Here is a 21001-nt window from a genome sequence, read left to right as displayed (position 1 = left end):
TTCAAGCTATGCTAGACACAGTATGGAGAAAAGACATGGGGGCACTTGTCCAGAAGGACATTAGGCAGGAAAACAAGGCTAGCAAAAAGCAGGAATAAGCAAAGGGAGATGGCTGAGAAGGCATTTGGAGCACCTTATGTATCCAACATGCTGCTGAGTCCAGGATCCTGAGTCCAGGATCGTCTGTGGTTCTGTTCTTTCCCTCACTCTCTACATTATCATAACCTATCTATTCTGTCTCCAAAAAGTGGTCCAAATCTAACTACTTCATATCATTCTCACAGCCACTATTATAGTCTAAATCACTTCCATTATTCCCTTCACTCTCTTAACTCTTATCTTTTCTCTCTATAGTCAATATTCTACCCAATAGCCAGAGTAAATTTCTTGAATATAATCTAGGATCATAGTATTTCTCTGCTGAAAACATCTCAGTGGCTTATTATTGCAATTAGAATTAAGTCCAACCACTTGTCATGGCTTATACGATTCTACATGCTGTGGTCATGCCTATTTCATCCAAACCTCTCTTCCTCTTTTTACTAAACTCCAGCCATACACTCGTCTCTGCTCCTAGAACAAACCAGAGTCACTCCTGCCTTAGGACTTTTGCACATGCTGAATCCTCTGCTTGGAGCCCTCTTCCTTCAGATATTCCAGGATGGTTGTTATTCTTTAGGTTTCCACTAAGAGGTGACCATTTCAGACAGCCTTTCTCTGACCATCCTATACAAATGGACCTTCTACTCCCAAGTCACTACTCATTATTCCCTTTTTATCTTCATGTTTCCCTCACCACAGTAATCACTGTTTATAGGCATATTGGTTATTTTCTTTTTTTATTTCACTAGAGAATAAGTTCCTTGAGGGCAGTGATCCTGGCTAACACATTTATTACTATATCTCCAAGTGCTTTCTAAAACCAGTGCCAGACACTTAGAAAGCATTTGTAGTTGAATGTCAAATGACTGAAGGGGGCCATTACTCATACTTTTTATCCACATGCATTTCCTGTCTCAGAATCTACTTTCCACATACTCTTCTGCCTTTGATGAACTTTTGCACTGAAATTATTTCATTACCTCTCTAATGAGAATTGACCTCTCAAATCTACTATTCACCTTTTCTTGACACCTCCCAGGAAGTGAAGGTTGACGTATGGGAACAAAAAAGGGTATAAGTACGATCTAGCTTTTGTCCTCCATTCCCAAATTAACCTTTCACTAACTTCTGAGTTCCAATGATCTATTAAACTAAGAAAAAGTAAATTCTAGATATCTGGACATAGAGGTCCTTAAGGGCATCAAGTTCCTGCAGTACTATTATTACTACACGATGGTTAAACAGCTTTGTTCAGGACTGATCCAGGCAATAATCTCCTAATAATGGTAATGAAGCTGACTACAAAAAAATACAATAATCACATAAAACATGCATGTTTTCACCCTCTAGGAAAATAGTTTCCATGTGCTCAATGACTAATGTGTCTTACTTTTCATTTTAAATACCTGAATAAACTGAGAGCCATGAAAGTCCAGAGGACAAGGTGGTCAACATGGCTTGGAGTACTTAATGAGGCATCACTGAGGAGGAGGGACTTGATATAGTCTTCGAATTATGGATGAATTTAAACAGTTGCTATATTTAGTCATATAATTTCCCCTCACATAATTTTGAGGGGAGATTTGCTTCTCCTCTATGCCCAGTTTCTCCTGGCTGGCTGTCATGCCTGTCAGCAACAGGATGGCCCTTTTGCTGAAAAATGACCAACAAGGTAACTGTGAATAGTTTCACATTGAAAACACTTATAAACTGAAATGTTAATGGGCAGAGAGCTTAGGAGTATATTTGTAAGGATACAGACCTACTTCTTTCTTTAGAACTCTGCTAGTGGCTTGAAAAAATTTTACAGAGCAAGAAATATCAGAAACTATATATCAACCAAAGTCAATAATCAATGCAAGACATCTTAATTACCCATTAACAAACTGTGTTTCAAAGGAATTAAGTGTGATCATAATGCATTTTGCCAAAAGCATCAGCATGGCTGATCATGGAGAAAGCAGGAACTGTGTTGCAGGATCCTCCCCTTTTCCCCCATTGCAATCAGAGTTGCTACGCAAAGCTCTGAAGCTTTCCGAGAATATCTTCTCACAAATATCTAATGATCCTACATAGTATATTTCAGATAACAAAACCCAAAACAAAAGAAAAATTTCACACATACAAATAAATAAAACAGATGGGACAGATGTCATTTCAGGGGCTCTCAGAAGATGGCACCAAATACTCATCCCTACTGACTGCCAAAAGTAAGAAAAGCCAAACATACATCATCATCATCATTCTTAGTAACATGACCAGTTTCTCAAGAAAAGCACCTGTTGCCTAGACCTCATTTACAGTCACTGCTGCTTCTGCTTTTTCCCCTCATAGAGCATTCCAATGACAACGTATTATGGGAGCCACTTCTTACATACTAGCCACCCTTTGGCCTTGGCAATTTCAGCCATACAGGAGCCACTTGATCCATTGGCTAGTCTTAAACAAGCATTCCTTTGATGATCGAATCTAATACTTAAATTCCCAAACCTGATATAAGTGATCTTCATACATGGTCACAAATTGGCCTGCCGGAGACAGGAAATCCTGAAAGTAATGAATGCCATCATGTCCTCTCTAAGCTAAAATGGAAATTGTATTTTTAGTCATTTTCAAGATTTTGGTCCTCCCTAGAAGAAAACCTTGAATGAAAAGCCTCTCTAAACTTTTTATTCACAGTCACATCTGGTTGTTAGGAGATGAGGCCTGTGGTCTTTTGGCATCTTAAAAGGTGCACCAGAAACTTTCAATGCAAAACAATTAGGGAAAAGAAATGTAGGCAAACAGAGCGCCTGTCCAAATGGCAGTACTCCTTTGGGTATCTGATTCTTACCCATGAGTGTTGAGGTGTTTCCATGGTGGGAAGGACAATTTGAAAATGTGAGTTTAGACTGAGGCCCTCATGACATATATATCTTCAATGTGACCAGTTCTCAAGTTGAAATTACTTTTGAACTCAGTGAAAGCTTTTGGAACTCTGACAATTTTAATTCTTTTCTGGCTTGGTAATTAGTAAACTGCATGGCCAATGCTTGTTTAACTGCCTCTCTTTTCAGTCCACAACCTACATGTCTATGTAGGGGTCGTGTCTATTTAATATTAAGGACCTTGTCTAGTATCTATCACTAATAATGCTATTATATATGTAAAAATAATAAAATCACTTCTGGAGGGCTTCCTATGGGTCAGATATCCCATTAAGTATTTTACATATACTATCTAATTTAATACATGATTAATGTACAACAGCCCTGAGATAGATATTATTATTGGCCTGAGTTTTCCTATAAGGAAACTGTAGATGAGTGAATTAAAATTACTTGTCCTAGATCTAGAGCTAGCAAAAGGAAAACTGGGATTGCAAACCAGGTTTGTGGGACCTTAAATTCCATGTTCTTAATATCCATGGGGGGGTATACTTTCTATTAATAAACATTTATATAATTGAATTTCATGATATGAATAAAATATTATCATGAAAAACATTATTAATAAATAGGTTCAGATATATTATGAGTTTATTAATACTCTCTTTCTAAAGTGTATGGCTGGTCTATAACACATATTGGATGCACCCTTGAAATAAGGTTCTCCGCTGACTTCACGTATAGCTAAGGAAAATAAAATTAGCATAGTCACAGAGAAGCCTTATTTGCTAGGACTGCAAGTGCTAAAGGAAAGTTTTACTGTGCCCACACAATAAGCATCTCTTTATAAGATGCTATCTATTATGGTTTTCAAGTTACCTCCTATGAAACCCTGGGGTTTCATACAACTAAAGTTAAGCTTCAAGTTTTTGTGTAAACTCTGCTTTGAAAATTTGAAATTATATGAGCATATTATTCACCAAACCAACATTATTGTTTAATAGAAAGGATCTTAGAGTTAGCTATATTGATCTATCACTTATAACCATGTGACCTGGGCAAGTTACTGAACCACTTTCTGCTCCATTTCCTTCATCTAAATAGGGAAATAATATTTTCTTGATAATGTTGTTGTGAAATGAAATGTGGTAAAGTACTCAAAGGAAGCTGAGACATATTAGATACAAAATATTGGTCTAGAGTCTTCTCACATCTGTATCAAAGTTGCATTATTATTTTCACTCTGTATTTATGAACAATTGCTACTGTACTAATAAAATATCCAAAAGCAATTGCAACATCAAATCTTTCTTTAGCCCCAAGCCAACAAAACAAAATAGCTATTTTATTGATATTTTATTGAATTTCATTCAATTTACTTATGCTAACTAAAGTAATTTATACAATTACTTATGCAACTAAAGAAAACAATAGTATAATAAAAATGGCAAAATTTGTGTAGCGCTCAGTAATTCCCAAGACTGTCCTCAGTGCTTCATATCCAAATCTTGGAATTGATCAGGTACATAAGAGAGGTCAGTGAGAATTAGCTGAATTAGTTACATGCTATAATTACTTTGATAGAAATTGCAATTGTCATCACTTTCATATTTATAATACAATTTATTTGTTTTTAATAATAATATAGCATACTTTAAAATGCCAAAGTACATTATCTTTAAGAATTTTAGACAACTGGTAGCTTCACTAATAACTGTAAATCAAATAAAATTTCAGTGAATATGAATGTTTTTTCATTATTATTTCTTATACATAGAAACTACATGTAATTACCTTTTCTTGAATAGAGTATTAGATTTTTAAAAAGGAGGGTCAGTAGATATTTGGGAATATAGAAAATGGAATTATTAGTGGCATCACAGTTACTCTAAAGACGAAGGTTAACTATTTTCCTATGGTTCTGCTCATGGCTGTTTTTCCACATAATTGATACTTTTCAAGATGCTGGCAATTGTTGCTTTAAATTGGAACAAAAGAAATTAATCCTTTTAAAGAGAGTGATGATTCAAACCTGCCAGATTGAAAAAAAAATAGCTGTAATCTGACTTCAAAGCGTACATTTTTTCTTTGTAGAAGTAGTTTCTATAGAATTATGTAAAATGAAATGGGACTGTCCAACACTTACAAATTGAGAAAACAGACTACATCATCAACGTGTAAAGTATGAATAGATCATATTTGGGAGTTCAGAAAGATCTGCAGTATAATATGAATTAAAGTATACCTTTTTGTAATCAGAAACAAAGAAGCAACAACCAATCAATGATGCATACTAGGTTTATTTTACTACTACATTATTTACTTAACTTCATTGAATATCTCTAAATTTTTTCTAATTTTGCAGTGATGTCTTAAGTGTGTGCCTGTTCATATTTATGAGGCTTTTGATAAGCTACAACTCCGCCACTGTGGGTTTTAAATAACATATGTGTTGCAATATTGCTAACGTTGACTAGGACTGTGTTTGGAAAGGATACATGAACGTAGGAAGGCAGGTACACTAGAAGAGTGAAGATTGCAAGTCATTAAGTGGAATTTGTGTGTGTGTGTGTGTGTGTATGTGTGGTGGGGGGGGATCAGTTCTAGACAAGTAATTTCCAAGGGACTAGGTCTAGGAGATGTCATGTGATAGAAACACTTAAATTTCTAGATACCAATCACTGGATCAAAGGCATTACAATTTTTAAGGGGGAAAAAAATGGAATGAAGTGTTTGGCCTGAATATCCTAGCCAAATTCTAAGTTGAGAGACTGTAGTCTGCTTTTCTAAGTCTCCCTGCAGTTTCTTTGGGATGCTGTACTCTCTCATTGAATTATTTTCTTAAATGATTTTGCAGTATTGTTGTGATCTGTTAAACAACTGCTTTGTTCCACTCCAGTGGTGGGTCAAGTGATTTCTGCACTCTGTATAGTTTGTGTAGTTTGTAACACTCCTTAGGGAAGAAAGATGCTGCATAAATAAAAGATCCTTGTACTCATTTTAAAAGGAAGCTACATACTGATCTTAATATAACGCATATATTTTTAAAACTTTAAATCTCATAAAATCATTTCCAAACAAAGTGGGGGCTCCTATGTTTCTCATTCTGCCTTATTTTACCTCCTCATCTCCTTAACAACAATAGAAGGATCCCAGTGGAGTGACTCAGTGAATTTGAGAGTCAAGGAATACATAGTCATTAGTGATGCTAAACTAGATTCACAATTAGAGGAGACTTGGAATATAAATGAAATAAGCTCAGGGCAAGAGTTCAGGGCATTTAAATAAAAACAGCATGAGAACATTTTCGGTGTAGCTCCCTACCTGGATACCAAAATTGAGGTCAAAAGCCAAACATCATTCATTAGGAAAAACTTTTAAAAATGTGAAATGATGAGACATTATTTTAAGCAAAATTTTCCTTCATAAAAAAAAAAAAACTGGCAATGAGCAAAAAGCCAAACAAGGAATGTTTCATGTTGAAATCACAAGTGTGCTGTTATTCCTCCTACTGAGGAAATTTCAGCTAAGAGCAAGTAAGTTGTTCATAAATGAAAATTATAATAAAGGAGCAGCAAGCATATGCCATGGTTGCTTTTATTTCATAGTCTTTCGACTGGGGAGGGAGCACGTTGCATTGATGCACTTCGTTCTTGCTTAAGCTTACTTTTTCCATGTTATTTCTGTGAATTTTTTTTAACCAGCAAAGGATTGTAGTAAGTCTATAATAAAATTGATTTAATTGTTTGAAAGAAATGGGAAACAAAAACTACATTTTTATACTTTTTTATAAAAGGGACCTATAAACATTTCTATGCAACTGTAGCAGCGTTTTTTCCTTAAATATATTAGTTATTTTATCATGCAGATGATTAAAGCAGAGAATGCTCTTAAAATAGGATTATAAAACCCTGAAATCAACAAAAGCCAAATGTCTCAGTTAATTCAACCACTGAAATTAATCCATGTACTCTTTTTAGCTTCTTTTAAATTCCAAGCAAGTGCCAAAAAAACTAGTTTATTTGAGTGAAGAAAGTTGAAGAAATCAATATCCAGAAGATAAACTTCACATCAGGAAAAACAGATGATAAGTTTGTACCTTTCAGCAAGAGAGTATTTTAAAATCTGCATCACTTTGACAAAAATATTATCACCAGAAAAACACACTTTACAATATGCTGTTCTCTCATGCATCACTGACACTAAGAACAGAAAATAAATTAGTAGTATGGAGTGCCTTTCAGTTCCAGTTTTTCTAAAAGCACTTCACAAAGCAATTAGTCAGATAATGGTGGTGTGCTGACTCCTTGAGCCTTTATATAGTCACTAATAGCACATGATCTTTCCAACCATTAGAATGGATTGTAGAGAGAGCAGTGTAACATCTTTAGTCTTCTAAACCCTAGTCATAGATTCTCCTTAAATGCGTTGTTTGAACTGTATTCTTCTTTATAAAATAGAGTTAAAATTTGCACTAAAGGAAGAGAAAACTACTAAGTGTTGGTATTTGAATCCAATTAATAATAGGAACTAAAGTTAATGTTCTCTAAATGATCTCTGAATGATGAAACTTCAGAATGTTCTACTGTACTACTGACAGTGGCTTCATTAGAAGGATGAGGCTTTTTTTTTTTTTTAAAGAAATGAACTTCATAATGTGTAAAGGATTTGCAAAATATCATCATTTTAGTCCATTAAATGTAGCATGTAAAATAGGTAAACTGGTTACATAATGGCAATTTTTAGCCACTGAAAGTTTAAACTAGAAATCTCTTGGGGCCCCTTATACTTGCTGTAATTTTTACACTGGAATAGTATATGAATTAAGGTATGGACAAATAAGGGATCCCATGGGCAATCACATTAGACGTGTAAACTTTCAGAATTATTGGAAAGGCAATGTTCAATTATCTAATTTATTTGAAACTTTCTGTTGACAGTGTGGCTAAGATTGTTTTTGTTTATTTTTTCTAAGTAGCGATATTTTGGGGAATTTAAATTGGTATTTCTTGGAGAAACTGAATATACAGGTATTTGATCAATAGATATTGATGTAAAAAGGTAAACCACTTGGTCTAACAACAATATTTAATTCATTAAATCATGATGAAAAAAATTTCTTCCCCAAACAAAATACTGATTGGAACCCTTTGGCCCCAAAATAATGTGTATGAATGACTAAGGCACCATTAGGAAATCCAACCTCAGTCTTGACAGCTTCAACTATACAAATTATAATTTCCCTTTAAGGATAAAGAGCTTTATGTATTCAAATTAAGAAAAAGTTAAGGCGGCCATGCATGGTGGCTCACGCCTGTAATCCCAGCACTTTGGAAGGCTGAGGTGGGGGGATCACCTGAGGTCAGGAGTTTGAGACAGGCCTGACCAACACAGTGAAACCCCGTCTCTACTAAAAGTACAAAATTAGCTGGGTGTGGTGGCACATGCCTGTAACTGTAATCTTATCTACTTGGGAGGCTGAGGCAGGAGAATCGCTTGAACCCAGGCGGCGGAGGTTGCATTGAGCTGAGATTGCGCCATAGCACTCCAGGCTGGGCAACTAGAGTGAAACTGTCTCAAAAAAAAAAAAAACAAAAAAACAAAAAAGCAGTTAAGGCAATTCTAAAAAGTCATTTTTAAATACCACTTATGTTAAACAGCAAAGGAGGTATTTTGTTTCCAAGAAGTTTACAATTTTTAATCCTTCCACTGCTTAGCTGAAAACAAAATTGCGCTCTGCTTTCCATTTTGTTTGCAGCTGAATCACAGCTTAGTAATGGTGAATTAGTTTTGAATTACTTTAGAGATGTTGCCTGTCCTATATTCTAACACACCCCAATCCAATTTAATATAATCTGATCTAATATTGGCAATGTTTGCATTTATTTCACACTTCAAACATTTTGTATATTTCCATGAACTTCACTGATACATTTCCAATAGTAAGCATTTCTTAGTATGAAATAATATCCAGTTGTACAGTCGGCACTCTGGCACCTATTAAATGCAAGTGCTTATTTAAAAGGTGTAGTGATTAGAACGTTTTCTCTCAAATCACATCATATTGAAGTTAATGAATTCTTTGTAGGGATATCAGCAAGCTTCTACACCTTGTGATGATCCCCTCTCCCATTCTCACTAATATTGAATATATTAACTACTGACAGTGACTGATTCCTGAATTACCTCAATTCAGTGGGCCAAAGTGCTACACTGGACCCTGTATTACACGTACCTATCCTCTCTATAACACACAAATTCAAATATTGAGAGTGTGATTAATTTAATTCCAGTTGCTATTAATCACATGTATTCTGATAGATATACATTCCATCCAAAACAGACTATTTCTTCCAGGCTGGAGGGATTAGAAAAGAAAAGGAAAGGCGATATAAATCAGAATTGAACTTGTCATTAGAAGGGCTGTCAGAAACAGTTTACATCATGGTTATCCTGGTTTTGATCAGCACTATTAGTCTCCCACTTTTAGACAAAAAAATAGAAAAACACGTCAAAGACCTAGACTCTTTAAAAATAACCCTCAGAAAGTGAAACTATAGATATACGTAAGAATCTTCTTTGACAAATAACACCATCATGTTGCCTCTAAATTGTTTGCTGCCTTTCTAGAGAGAATGTTGCAAATGAAGTTTCAAAAACACTTAGGACCACAGCCAAGAGCATGCTACTGCTCCTTGAATGATGCTAATGTAGATGAAAAACACAGATATGAATTTCCAAAAATTACTTGCTGGATCAGAGCTTCCTATTTGAATTTTATAATTTATTTGTTAGTTGATAGGGCAGAGCACTAAAATAAGCCACATTCTGTGACATGGTCCAAAGTGCTGATGTTCTAGAACATCAATATTACTATCTACAAAGAGACCTTTTTATCACCAAGCTTTATTTCACCCATCCCTTGATCAGTAATCTGTGTGATAGAGTGAAAATTTCTGTCAATACGGAAACTCAAGATATTGACCAAATTTCCACTGGACTTTGCATATAGCTGTACAGCAACTTGTTGTACTTAATATTTCTGAGTACTCATTGTGTGAAAGAAGATGTGCTAAGTGCTTTATGTCCAAAAGCTGATTTATTTTTAAGAATGATCCCATGAGGAAGCTCATATTATTGCTCCAAGTTTGCAGAGAAAGTAACCACATTTAGAGAGAATAAACAAATCGGAGATCACAAAGCTAGAGAATGCAGTTATGATTTGAATCAATTTAATCTAACTTGAGAGTCCCCACTCTTAAACACTACTAATTCTACACTGCTTCCCAAGATTTCTCAAACATCATATCGTTGTTTAGATACTGCTTTATGATTTAATATCCTTTCAGCAAATCTTACTCAGCCCAGCGCCTCCATGTGCAGGCCCTATGCTAGGTGCTGGGTGTTATGTCATGGCACAGTAGACATGACTTCTGTCCTCAGAGTGCTCATAATCCAGATCCCTGAACAAAGCAAGCAGCACTGCTCCTTGGCAAAGAGACTTCACACATAGGTTGCACTGAGTTCACATATTTAGGGTTATCTTCCATTGAGGATGAATGAAATTTGTTTCATAGTGAAATCCTGACTATTGTGCTCTTGCCCTAACTGTTCCTTCAGCTAAATTAAAGGTCGGTATCTGTAAAATATCTCCATGCTTGGTCATAATTTCAATATTTTTCTTTTCCATAGGCAAATGAAATAAAATTACTTCTAATCAAGGACAGCACTAGGCAAACTATGAAGAAAGCAAGAGTCATTTTGGGGGTTCTCAGATCCTGCTCTTTCCTTTTTCTTTTCAGATTATTGTAATTCTTTTGTTCCATTTGTTCTCAGATATACCAAAACCTGATCTGGGGCGAAGATCTGATAGGAGCCAATTTGTCACTTGTTTTGAATTTAAATGAACACAGTCTTTCCTTGTTAAATGTGGACTGAGGGTCGGAGCTTTTGTAAAGTGATTTCAGGCACCAGGGTCACTAAGAGAAAGATGGGGTGACTGTGGAGTCAGTCTCACTTCTCCAGAATTATTCCTTGAAGCAGTGGTTCTCTTTCCATGAGGCTGCTGGGTGAGGGGATACCTCGTTTAACAACAGTGTTCTCTGCTAGACACTGTCTTTCCTTCCCCATGTGTCTCTTTTTCCTCATGGCCTTTCCTACCCGTCATCTCATCCCAACTCCACTGTTTTCTTCCTCATTTCTCAAAAAAAAAAAAAAACAAAAAAAAACAGGAAAGAGAAAGAAGAAAAGAAAGGGGAAAGATACATAATTTGGGTAATAGATGGCTTCTGGGAGGGCAGAAGATACCCTCAGTGCATGCTCCTCCTCAAGTATCACTTATAAACTCAAGAGAAAAGAAACTCAAGGTTGCTCACAGACTAGTTTAATCCTATTTTTAAAAGCAAAATATTACCACCTTCTCTCAATGTATAATTATTTAATATCTAGCTGTCAAGAATATAAGGCAATTAAGCCAAAATAGAAAAGACCAAGGCATTGGGAATAACGTGATATATAAGTTTCCCTATATTTTGGTGACCTCTCTCTATTTTAAGGACTCTGTGAAAATAGCCATAAAAGAATCTTATAGAGTTATCTATCTAGGTCCTTCCAAGTGAGAACTGCTCACACTGTCTATAGCAATGATTCCCACGGGCCATGTTTTTGTTCTAAGAACAGCTTTCCTGGCTATTGCTAATTCACTGATTCATATAGGATGAGCCTCTTATCCAACTAGAAAAATCAAATGACTTTCCTGCCAGTTTGGAATTGGAACTGAGAGATATAGAGGCATATGCTGTTGGGCCTCTAAGAGACTTCCAGAAACCTGGAGACTATACTCCTGCTGCTGAGCTCCCTGTATTTGCTTTTGATCCCTCTCTCTTTGAGATGCTAAAGCTTAATGCTTCCTTGGGTTCTGTAGATAGCCCAGTGTCTTTTTTGATAAAAATCACTGAGATTAGCTCACATGGTTTCTATGACTTACCATTCAAAGATTCTTCATACAGTGACCAGGCCTATATTTATCCTGTGAATAATCCAAACTCTGTTTCTGAGTTTCCTTTAAAGCACTGCATTTCCCAGGCTGCTTTTGTTAGTGTACTTGTGTTCTTTATATCTGTGATTTATTTGACCCATTTTCTGTATTTTGGCAAACTAGAGTTGAGCAGGAAAAGCAGATATATGGATTTGTAGGGTGTGGCATGGAACTCCACAGCATCCTCAAATCATACTGTTCTTGGGCTCATTCTGCATATGCTGTTTGATGTGATGTTTAGAAACCTAACTCTTGATAGGTAACAGTGTCAAGGCCACAGTGTATGTGGCCTTTCTGAACTTTAAGAACCTTAAAGAATACACTTGACTATTAGCGTCTAAAATAACAATCAAGGGAAGTTTAAAGCTCTTCCCCACGGCTTTAACAAATTTCTGACAAAACAGAACAGACACCCAGCAGAGTTCCCATCTCATTCTTTTCTCTAACTTTGTCTCAATACACTGGTCAATGGGCAAAGGTGCCTTTGCAAGATTCCCCTATAAAATCCTGAAACCAACCCTTCCTTAAGGGAGAAGTCGGTGCTTAGTAACATTTTTCTAAGCCAAAATCATGGCAATAGATGTGATCAAGGGATTCTCTTGAGAGCAGCTGGAGATTATAGTCATTGAAAATTACTATTAATGCCTCTTTTTATGGTTTACTTAATGCACTGAGGTAGCAAAGCATAAAGTTCAGCAAAAGCTGACAGAGATCTTTCAACCAAGTAAATTGTATGAAGGTAGTAAAAAAGAGGTCAAATTATACCTATAATTACACCTCTAGAACTTATTGTAACAATCCTGGATGGAGATAGACCTGGGTTATTAGTGACATTATGGACAACAATAAGTTCGGTTCAGAAACTTCAGGCAAGTTTTTGATCCTGCAGTGAGTAATGTTACGTAGAAAAAGAAAACTATCTTTGTTTCTAAGCAAAAGGATGTCATTTTCCATGTAAATTAAGACTGAATGCAAATAACACCACAGTTCATTCAAACAGCAATGAATTGAGGATTGCTTACATGTTTAGGGCCACTTCTTCTTGTTTTTTCTTTTAATCCATCTGGTGTACCTCAGCAACAACTGCAGGAATTGGGCACGGAGTGAAAGGAGGCTGGGTTAAAAAAAATCCTCCATTAGATTTTCCCAGCATAATCTACCTTGGGGAACCAACACACGTAGATATTTAATAGAAATTAATCTCTTTCTGTTATTCAGTCTTACAATGCATCATTCTAGTACTGATTACACTGATGTTCTAAGATATGCTGGCAAAATGCTACTGTAATACAATTTCTTTGCTGCTAGAAATGAAAGCTCTTGAGACTGCTCTTGCTTATATAGCTGCTTCAGGTGATTACATCTTTGCAAAGATGTTAATTACTCTCTGGAGAAAGCTGCCCAAATTGTTAGGTGAGTAGCATAATCTGGCAGTGGATACCAAAGAGTGACTTCAAGACTATTACAGTTATTGTTTCTCACCTCTATTGAGATCTGAGCTCTGCTCTGATGAATTTTGGGCAGATAGAAAAAACTTAATAAATGGTAGCCAATGAATCACCACAATGGTTTTCTAAAAGTGGATATAGATATTAGCTTTTAGCCTATTCCAAAGTTTGGGCCTGGTTTCAATGAGGTTAAAGACACAAGGCTGTGCCTGGGGATTCTTGTTAAAACTTCAATTAGTGCTTCTCAGGCTTCACTGTGCATTAAGCTACCCCTGGGAGATTTAAAAAATCCTAATGCGCAGGCTTTGGTTCAGGCCTATTTAATCAGAATCTTGGGAGTGAAACCCAGGTGTCAGTATTTTTAAAACTCCCCAGGTGATCCAGGGTGAAGTGAAGGTGGAGAATCGCTGGCTTCCATGAATTGCCCTACTGTACTCAGCATATAGACTGGGGAGCTTCAGTGCAGCAATCACAGGTGGGATGACCAATTTTGGAGAAACAAAGTGAGAACTCTGAAAAAAAACAAAAAACAGAAACCCTGCAGCATTGGGTATATTGATGGTGGGAAGCATTCGTTTCAAAAATATTGGCCGGGCACGGTGGCTCACGCCTGTAATCCCAGCACTTCGGGAGGCCGAGGCGGGTGGATCACGAGGCCAGGAATTCAAGACCAGCCTGGCCAAGAAGGTGAAACCCCGTATCTACTAAAAATACAAAAAATTAGCCAGGTGCAGTGGCAGGTGTCTGTAATCCCAGCTACTCAGGAGGCTGAGGCAGGAGAATCACTTGAACTTGGAGGGCGGAGGTTGCAGTGAGCTGAGGTTGTGCTACTGCACTCCAGCCTGACCACAGAGTGAGACTCCATCTCAAAAAAAAAAAAAAAAAAAAACATCCTCAGAACAAAGGATGCTCACCAAGTGAAAAGAAAAAAAAGGGAGAAGAAAAAGAAAACAAAGAAAAAGAAAAATTATGATGACGCTTCTCAAGTAAATGTGAAAGGCTAGGCAGAATAGGCAGACTATTCAGTGAATGTCTTACAAAGGGACAAACTACATAGACATCCACTTGTGATTCTCTCCTCAAAACTGAAGGAACAACAATATATGAGAACAACTGTTTTATTTATCGTGATTAGTGCAATTGAAATGATACTCACTTAAGTGCTTTGTTAATGTTTCAAGACACAGAGAGACTATGCTAATTCTTACATAAAAAATTGGGGAACAATATCTGGGAAAGACTAAACTACACTGACAGGTTGATTCAGGGTGAATCTACTCAGGAGGAAATAAATACAGGGAATTTGATAAAAAGCAGTACCAAGGTGAGGAAATGCTTAAGAAAAACCACACATGTGAAGGAGTTATAAAGTTTTGGGTCACTTTATGGGCAAAGGAAGCATACAACATTTTTGTTCTGCAAACAACATACTATCATCATAAAAAATGTTTCATAATTATTAAGTTGTGTCAGCTTTATTTTTTCTTTACCACATGCCTGGTACTCTGAACATAGTAGAAACTTAAGACAATATTTGTTAAGTATGAGAATGAAGAAAAGCAACAGACTGCTTCTAATACCAGCTGAACTCAAAGAATTTGGATACTTAAAAGCAATTGCATATTGGGTTTAGAATATTACCTTACTTTTTGAAAAGTAATATTAGATTGGGATATATGAAATCATCATTTTTATAGGCCAAAGAAAGTATCAGCAATTTCATATGGTTCATGTAAATACTTTTAAAATTTTGTTTGCCTTTTAAAATTTTAATGTGGCTTAAAATAAATAAATGCAGAGTGTGTTTTATTTGAAAGGTTTTCTTTCCAGAAGATAGATTCTATGGATGTGCAGTTGCTTCTAGAAAAACAAAAATGGAGTCCCAGTAGAATAGCAGAATTTCTGAATGGGCATCCATGCCAGTAAGCAACATGTAAAACAACATCACAGGACCTAATGTCATAGGCTTTATATCTTCAAGGATGGCTGCCTTGATGCATCAACTTGATTTTATCAAGAACATGAACAATGATTATTCTGAAAGGAAAACACCAAACTCATGGAAAATAAAAATGCAAGAATTTGAACATTAGTGCCTTTTCTTGCAAGATATACTTTGCTCAAATGATTATGCAGCTCAGTCAATATTTGAGAACACCTGGTTGTTCTGATAAGGAATATATTTTCCCATCATTATGTGTCGTTTCACAGATTGGGGTTCAGGATAATTTAGGCCTGACAGTTTCATATTCTGTTTTAAAAAACAGATAAACATAATACAGGCTTTAAGTAATTAGATATAAAGCCATCAGAAGGGATGAATTGTGGGTAGATGAACAGGGATTTTATTAGCATACAGTAGCCATCTTGTTGCTGACAAAAAAATGCCAAAGAGCAAGTGTAAAAGTTTGTAGAGAAAACACATAGAGAATTTTCTCTGCAGTCATCATAGTACCATGAATTCTGAGGAAAGATACCTAAACACAGCTCTTACATAAACTAAATAAGGATACACTATTCTATTTGCTTTTTTCCCACAAGTGCCCAACTGAATGGGCATGTGTGAGTTGTTACTTATTACACCCACATGATGACTGCAGCTCAGATACCTTACTTACTGCAACATGGCAGCAAGAAGACTGCCCAAAGCAATCACAGACCCTGAAGATCATCACTGCACTGCTTCTTTCTAGTGGTGCTGAATGCCAGTCTGTGCTCTATATCTCTGAGTGGTATTTTTTAGGGGGTTTTCATGTTGTACTAGATGGTCCAGTTCTGTAGGCTGACATCTTTTAAACATTTTTGGAAAACTTTTACACATGGTAAGAAATACATTTTACAGCACAATTTCATATACACAGTACAAATATACAAAGTTTCACAAAGCAATACTAATCCTCGCTGCATTTGATGTAACGTACATCCTTTATTTTTTTCTATTCTATTTTATTCAAAATGCCAATCACAAGCCACTAATTCGCTTCCATGGCCATCCACTGTTTATGAAGCACTATTTAAAGTTGTATCTTAATATAGCCTCATTCTACTGACAAAGTACAAGTCAAAATAGTTTGGAAAAACCATAACTACCTTCATATCTTATCTTAGAGATAATGTTTTGAGGGATCTTTTTAATTATTGTGTATAAAGGACAATATGTTGGAGAGCTTAGCCACTTTGCCTGGGGTCACACAGAAGTGTCCGAGCATAACTGTTTCTAAAACTCTTGGATATTCCAATTCTCCACAATGAATTTGAGGTAATTGTTACCTGCTACGCAGGGCATAGGTAAAGAAGGCACTGTTCCTTTTCTTTCCCTGTAAGTGAACCTTCCTCACCATTAGGCTGACTTTGAGTTGGGGAAAGGGCAGTGGTGTGAAAAGGAAAATGACCTTGATGAGGAGCCTGGCCCTTAACTTGCTAGGGCCCCTGATCTACATTTTGAGGCTGCAGAATAAAGGTTCCAGGAAATGATAGCTCTTCATGTAATGATACTCATTACAAAATGATCAGTCTTTTTTCAAACAGTAATTCACACAAAGCCAAATAAACTTGGCATAAAGATACTTACCCACAAAAGAGTACAATTTAGTAAAATCTATAAATGTACAACTATCAATTTTATAAACAACACCTAAAACTATAAGATTAGGAGAACTTGTTAGTCTAAGAAAGAGTTCAAAGAAAGGGCAAGGCTGAATGTTTGAGTTTTTCTAATCATATTGGAAAATCAAAATTATTTCTCTAGAGTTTTCGTGGGTAAAACTGTCTAATCTCTAATTTTAAATAGTGCCACATCTTTAATTCTATGCTTCTTTTACAGAAAATGATTCCAAATCATGAATTCTTCCCTTCTCTTAATTACAAATCAATGTTTACTTTTATGTATAAAATCCAAAGAAAACAAAATGAGTTATCTAGAGATCTGCAATTTTAAAATCTCTGTATTAATTAACTGTAAGGTTTTTTTACTCGCTATAGGCCAAAGAGACATGATGTTTTATTACAAATTTTCTAAGAAAAAACTTCAACAAGCTGAATATAAAATATAAAGATTTGAGTTAGAAATAAGGAAGAGTTTCTATAATAGGTTATATGAATTTCTTCTTTAGAAGATCTTTACATATTATAAATTTGCCTAGAGTCAGGCAAGAACTACATAACTTCTCAGGGGTTCTTTTAATGTTATATTTTCCCTCAAATATTCATTTAATTTTGATGATTACTTAGGATATTTATTCAAGTGGAGTAAATGGAATAAAAATCAAAATAAAGCATAAAAGTATCTCCTGATTTTCATGTCATTTGTATTCATAAATTGTTAGATAAGAATACAAATGCTGTTGTTTTGAGGTAAAAACAGTAATATATTAAGCAAGGTCACATTCGTGAAACTGCTGTGCCTTATAAGTAAAACAAAGATTCTCATAAGGCCACATTCATTTGTTTTATTTCAATACTTTATTTCTTCATGTATTTGTCAAAGCAGCACCATCCCTTGCCTTTCGTATTTCTCTTTGACACAAGTGAGATTGAGCTGCAGCGTGCATACCATATTTCCCCCAAATTAGTTTCATACAGAAGTTGGATGGTTGTTGAATAACCGACACATGTGGCTGTTACTTTGCATTTTCCTTCTTTATTACATTTTCAGAATCAAAAGGAGATAAGCTCTTACACCAGCTATTGTTATCCATATCAAGGAGACACAAACACAAGATATGTGAACAAAATGAAATTTGAAATGTCAATAGGAGACACACTGTTGTAGGAAAGTACCAGATAATTAAATTTAAGAAAGAACCTAAATTCTGGACTTCTCACAATACCGTGTGATATGGCAGACACAGATAAGAATTTGTACTTAAAAACACATGCAGATATTAACTCGCATTGTCTTTTCTATAATGGAACAAATAGAACAAAGTAAATGTCTGGAAAGACAGTGTAAACCAGATAGTCGTGGTTTAAATGTCAATAGATTGCTTGGGTTATAGTTTTAATGTCAGAAAAAATTACAATAATAGGAGAGTTATGGCAAAAATATTTAATATATTACTTATTTACCTAGATCACCGTCAGAGATTATGAACTTTTTGAGGATAGAGGCCTGCCTTTTATTTGCTCCAGGCATAACATCTGGTATTTCAGAGAGTCTCAGAAACAAATGAACAATTAATACCTATTAAGCCCTCTCACAGAGGCTGCTGGTGAACAGCAGCATTCACAGGCACCTAAGACATTCAGGTGCACTAGCTCATGTTCAAATACCACCCACAATCCCTCAATTGTGGTACAAAAACCCAGAAACTTATTTTCCGAAATTCAGTTTCTTCTACTTTCCTGTGAATGTTCTAAGCTCTTCTTCTATTATTTCTGCCTGTTCTATTTATGATTCAACAGGTCTGTCTATCCCCTTATCAGGCTGATATAATCTGTTTCTTCCAGTAGCCATATAGAGTTTTATACAGAGAGGATGAAGATATCTTGAGTGCACAGTGGGTGTATTTTTGGGGACATCATCTGGTCCTGATTTTAAATACAATCTATAAGAGAATGTCTCCTGTAGCAGACATGGAAGGTTACCTTCCCAACATGCCCTAGCTTTTTCTTTGATGATGGAACCTCATTCACAAGTAATAACTCATACTTGTCATCTCAATTTTAGATAATACACTTCCCTTTTGCAAAGGATGGTATAGGGATGGGCATTTGCTGTAGCTCTGGAGGAAGACATTAGGGAAATCCATTGGTAGTTTTCTGGAAGATATTTTCTCTCTTTTCCCCAATCAGAAGAGAGAGCTAACTTTAAAAAGAACCCCTTTCTCCTGCATGTTCTCCTTGCAGTGACTCTGCCTTCCTCTGTTGCCATGGGAGGATATGATGCTCGAGTTGCTGCACAAAGTCTGGAAGCACGAGGGATAGGCCCGGAGACTCCCAGAGAGGCTGACCCAGGGTTTTGATATTAATTATCTACTGAATAAACCTTGGTACTCTCTAGAGTTGGATTTAATAGATATAATAAAGTGACATAACAAATATTAATAATATTTAAGTAAATTTTAGTAAGGTGTTCTTTAATTTGCTATTGAGAGTATCTTACTTCATACAAATCCTAATGTGATATCTTCATTCCAGTCTTTTTCCCTGAGGTCCAGCCCCCTATATTTTGGCTTCTCTTAGAAGTCCAAAGATGATCTCAAACCTAACATATAAAAACAAAATTTGTTTTCTCCTCCCCTACCCGTTTCTGTTGGAGTCTTCCCCATCAGAGTAAATGGCTTCACCAAACTGTTCAAGGAAAAACTCTAGGGTAATTATTTTGATTATTCCTTCTCTCTTATTTTCCATATTCAATCCATCAACAAGTCATATAGGTTCTACTTTTAAAACATATCTCAAGTCTATTAACTTCTCAGTAGTGTACAGCTATAAGCCTAATCAAAATTATCAACTCTGGTAGCTGCCTCACCTGGAGTACTGCAATAACTTCCTATTGTTCTATCTGCCTGTACTCTTGACATCTAAATATTGTCTTCTATACAGAAACTGGAATAAATTTTTTACAATAGTCAATCATTTTACAGCATTTTCCTGTTGAAAACCCTCCAATGGCTGTTCATTACATTTGGCTGAAAATCAAAACTCCATGCCATTTCTCACAAGGCTCTGCATGATTTGATTTCCATCTAAATCTCTGACTTCACATCTCCAAGCATATTTCCTCACTCACTCTACACCAGCCTCTGTTGTTGTGTCTTGTTCTTTATGTCTGCAATGCTCTTCCAGGAAACATTATCAAGACGCTTTTCTTCATTGCCTTTGGGATTTTACACAAAGTCATTTTCTCAATGAGGCCATCTCTGAACAATCTATGTAAATTTCACCCAATGTACATGCTAAGTTCTTGTTTTCTTCTTGGCATATATCATTAGCATACTTTACATTTTATGTATATATAATATTTATTATATATAATATAAATCTTACTATATATCTTACATTATATTGGAGAAATAGATAATAAACAAGATATATATCTATGTGTATATATATACATATGTAAAGATAACATAGTATATAATGTAGATATATTTATCTTGTTTATTGTTTATTTGTTTAATATCTCATTTGTTGTCTGTTTCTCCAATATAATGTAAAAACCATGATGGCAGGGATTTGGCCTAGTTTGCTCACTATTGTGTCCCCCAGCACCAGGTATAATGCCTAACGCATTGTACATTTTGAAAAAAATATTTGTTCAGTGAGTGAATTAATAAGTGACTGACTGAATGAGAGAGATGACAAGTTTGATTTCTTGACCACATAGAATCAACCTCACACAAGTAAATATTGGTTGAATAAATAAATGGTTTGTAATGGAAAGCAGAACATCCCTCCACAGTTCCATTACCTTTTCACCTGGCATGATGGTTTATGGGCTGGCTTTTTTTGAGGAGTTTTGCCTCTATGTTCATGAGAGATACTGGTCTATAGTATTCTTTTCTTGTATTGCCTTTGTCTGGTTTTGATATTCATGTAATTCT

General features: G+C 35.7%; 1 protein-coding gene across 4 annotated transcripts in view; it reads right to left on the bottom strand.

Annotated features, from left to right (window-relative positions):
- The window catches only part of SYT1 (synaptotagmin 1), a 579008-nt gene that overhangs the window by 434211 nt on the left and 123796 nt on the right, over positions 1-21001 (bottom strand). For 2 of the 4 annotated variants that reach the window (XM_055236332.2, XM_055236334.2), the window contains exon 3: positions 13029-13120. The exons of the other annotated variants lie outside the window; for them this stretch is intronic. The gene's annotated coding sequence lies outside the window, so the exon portion shown is untranslated. The remainder of the gene's footprint in view (positions 1-13028; positions 13121-21001) is intronic. 4 annotated transcript variants of the gene reach the window in all.

The sequence above is a fragment of the Symphalangus syndactylus genome, chromosome 13 (genome assembly GCF_028878055.3).
Source record: "Symphalangus syndactylus isolate Jambi chromosome 13, NHGRI_mSymSyn1-v2.1_pri, whole genome shotgun sequence".
NCBI classification, from domain to species: domain Eukaryota; kingdom Metazoa; phylum Chordata; class Mammalia; order Primates; family Hylobatidae; genus Symphalangus; species Symphalangus syndactylus.
The sequence above is the reverse complement of the archived record's forward strand: the minus strand, read 5'-3'. Positions and strand labels throughout refer to the sequence as shown.